Genomic DNA, 3,792 nt, shown 5'->3' on the forward strand with positions numbered 1-3,792 from the left:
GCATGGGGGCTTTGCCTGCTGGATGCTGCTGGTGAGAAGATCGCAGTTTACCAGATGGTGTCAGGGCAGGAGGCTGAGCCATGCAGTGAATGCTCATGCAACTGGCATGAGCCAGTTGCATATGCCTCGCGTATGCCTTGCACCCAAGCACCTGTGACCTAGTGTTTGAAGCCTCCCACACCTCCTTTTTTTTGCCAGAAAAAGACATTAAATGCAATTAGCAGGCAGCAGGTTTCACACAAACAAAAGTAAGCACTTCTCCATCCAGTGCAAATTAAACAGTGGAGCTCATTGCCATCAGCTGTTGCAGAGGCCAGAAGTTAGAACAGCAATTAGACAAACTTGTGCAGGGAAAGTCGGTTGGAATTACTACACACAAAGGTACCATCTCTGGCTCAGAAGCTCCCAGCCCTATGATTGTATCGGGAAAAGGACTGTGCCATGTTTGCCTGTTTTCAAATATTTTTCCTCTGGCATCCACTCCTGGCCAGAACTAGGACAGGATCCCAGACTTAGAATAGAACAGAACAGAACAGAACAGAACAGAATGGAACAGTTCAGTTGGAAGGGATCTACAACGATCATCTAGTCCAACTGCCTGACCACTTCAGGGCTGACCAAAAGTTAAAGCATGTTATTAAGGCATTGTCCAAATGCCTCTCAAACACTGATAGGGTTGGGGCATCGATCACCTCTCTATGAAGCCTCTTCCAGTGTTTGACCATCCTCTCAGTAAAGAAATGCTTCCTAATGTCCAGTCTGAACCTTCCCTGATGCTGCTTTGAACCATTCCCGCTTGACAAACCCCTTTCAGACCCAGTGTGTGTTCTTCACCCATGTGTAAAAGTCCTGCAGCTCATTTTAGAATAGTGCATACGCTACTCCAAGAAACGCCTCTTACTTTTGATTTTGAAGGCTCGACTAATAGACCCAGGCAAAGCAAGCTCCAGAAAATCTGATTTGTCTAATGCACAAGGTCCTAGATATATCAGTTCTGCCAGCATTTCTTCTTCCCAGCTGTTCCTGTGCTGTGTATCACCTGATTGAGAAAGGCAATGCAACCCACCAGACCGAGCGCTGTGCAGTGCCAGGGCAAACAATGGGAGATTTAGAGCATGTAAGAGTCTGGCCTTTTGTATCAAAGGTGTTTATGTCAGCCTGGGGTTCAGAGGTGACTACTTAGACTAAAGAATTACCACCCTCTGGCCTCTCTGTTGAGCATCTGTTTTGCCTCACTAATTGTTAAATGCCAGAAACTAATTTAATTTTAAAAGATTTTTAATATCATGCATTTTAAAAAAGGCTATGAAGCTCCTACGCTTCAGAATCACAACTTGACACCCAATTTCCATCTGTCTCCTATTAACAAAACCAACCCAGATAATCTGCAGTTGCGTGTGGAAAGAGATATGAAAAACTGATGAAGATGATACAGTGTGGACCACCAAGCAGTCAACAGCATCTTCGCAGGACTTGTCTAAGCCGGTGGCTAGTTTAAGGAATGACCAAATGAAGAGAAGGAGATAAAATGAATGGATAGGGCCATCTATGTACATTGACAAAGTGAAACTCCATTTAGAAAGGTGTAGAGGGTGACTTACTGGAGTTCAAGGCCACTCCAAAACTCAATATCATTATATAAGGCATCAATTACATGGGCAATCTTGGCCCCAGATGCTCATCCTTAAGTGCCTGAATGAAAAGAGAGGAGATGTGCCAGGAATAGTTTGGATAAGAGAGGACACGTATATACAATAAGGTGCAGACTGGCCTACCATCTGCACTGTTGCCCTGCAAGTGTGCACTCTGTCAGGGAATTCAGGCGACCTTTATCGATGGGGCGAACATGAGCAGCTCCAGGGATTTCCTATGGACCTGGGCTTGTGTGGTCCGGGGAGAGCAGATGCAGTTAGACCGGAGCGCAACGGCTGGATCCCCCAGCAGTAATCCTGCAGGGTGGAGGCTTTGGGTTTGGACAACAGCCCGGGATGTGGTAGAAAAGCCCTGGAGTCAAAGGGCTCAGTGACTTTCAACTCAGCCCATACTGCTCAAACACTCAGGTGGCCCAGTGCTGCCCCATTGACTTCAGGCCACCAGAGAAACCTTTTGCACCTCTAGGAGGGCTCCCACCACCATGTGTCCCCACAACCCAACACAGCCCCTCGCCTACAGCCTGTGGAGCTTTGCAATGCCCTTCCTCGGAGGCACCATGCTACACTGACTGCCAAGGGGAGGAAGAGAAACCTGTACAGCAGAAGAAGAAAAGGCTGGATTTCTGATCTGCAGCTCCCAGGTAGATGGGACAGGTGCAGAAGGGGAAACCATGAACAAAATCTGCTGCTGAAGCACAGCACCTTGCAATATTTCCCATCAGGAACTGTGGAGCTCACTTTGCTGTTGCTAGGGCCCAGGGTGCCTATTGCTGCTGTTGCTTCTATAAATAAAGTTTCCATTCCAGGATAAACTAAGCAAGCAGTGGTCGCTTTTTAGAGAAATCTCCCCTTCACCCCCCGAACACACAGAGAAACAAAGGATCTCCACATCCGCCTGCCGCTTGGCCGGCCCAAAAGCAGTGAGCGAGCTTGCACAGTGGAAGGCAGCTGAGGAAGAGCTCCGTGGTGGCAGGCAGGGACCGTCCCTGGCTGCAACCTGAGGCTGACTGTCTGCGGAGCAAATGGGAGCTTTCTGCAGACACACAGCCGGTTCCTCATGCCGGGAGGATCACACGCGATTTTTGTGTTCAGAGAATTCCACTGCGCATAATTATTCCTTTGATCATGTTAAAAGAGCAGCCACCGTGTGCTTGAATCGTGGCTTGGCTGTGAATTACCAATTTGGACAGGGAAAGGAGGCTGTGAGAACAGCTGGTCCAAGGAATGGGCCTCTCTGACAAGTTCCTCTTTTTTTTTTTTTTTTTTTTAAATTTGTACATATTTCAACCAAACTGTGCTGCTGTCAGGACAAGCAAATCATTCCAGGAACTGCTTTCATTATCGTTAGCAAAGTGGAAGCCCTGTGCAGTGTTTGCTTTGGGCCCAGGCAGCTGCCCAAAGACTGCACTTCAAAGGTCTCTCCTCGGCTCACATCGCAGCACCACCCCGGTTTCCTAGCCACAGTCTCCTCCAGCTCAGGACCTGCTTCTCCTTTCATTTCTCCACTCAGTTTAGGCTCACCAAACATCAGCGGGCTCAGTCATGTGCAAGTATCTTGCAGCAGAAAATGAAGTGTCTAAGGCAGCTGACTTTCATTACCTCACTGAGTTGCTAATCCAAGAGGACAGTTTGTAGCTAGCAAGTGGCAAGATTTGGGCTTTATCGGAAAAAAAAGCTGGATTTTCCTGGAGGATGAGGAAAGCTCCCTTCTGGAGCATTCACCGATATCCAAAGGACTCAGAGCCAACTGAAGGTCAAATGCTACCGAGACCCTGTGTGCAACCTAGCCAGGAGTCCCTAAGTCCCATCACCATCTCACACCATGGTCTATCCCAGGTAAACACAGATAGAAAAAGATGAGTCTGGCTTTGGTGTGCAATGCTTCATCCCACACCAAACCAGACTATCCAGCTATGGGGAAGAGAAGAAGTCAGTGGCTCTGGCTCTCAGGGCTTGCCCGGTAACCTCACAGCTGATGTTTGTACCACCAAGGCTTGTCTCTGACACACTGGCACTCCCTGCACACAGCCACTGGAGAAGAGTAAACCAGAGACATGTGAGCATTTCAGCTTGAATATGCCCAAATAGTGAGCTAGGCTGGGTTTGACAAAGTAGCACTGACTCCATCAAGCTCTTTGGG

The sequence above is a fragment of the Pygoscelis adeliae genome, unplaced genomic scaffold, assembly GCF_000699105.1.
Source record: "Pygoscelis adeliae isolate BGI_AS28 unplaced genomic scaffold, ASM69910v1 Scaffold141, whole genome shotgun sequence".
Classification (NCBI taxonomy): Eukaryota; Metazoa; Chordata; class Aves; order Sphenisciformes; family Spheniscidae; genus Pygoscelis; species Pygoscelis adeliae.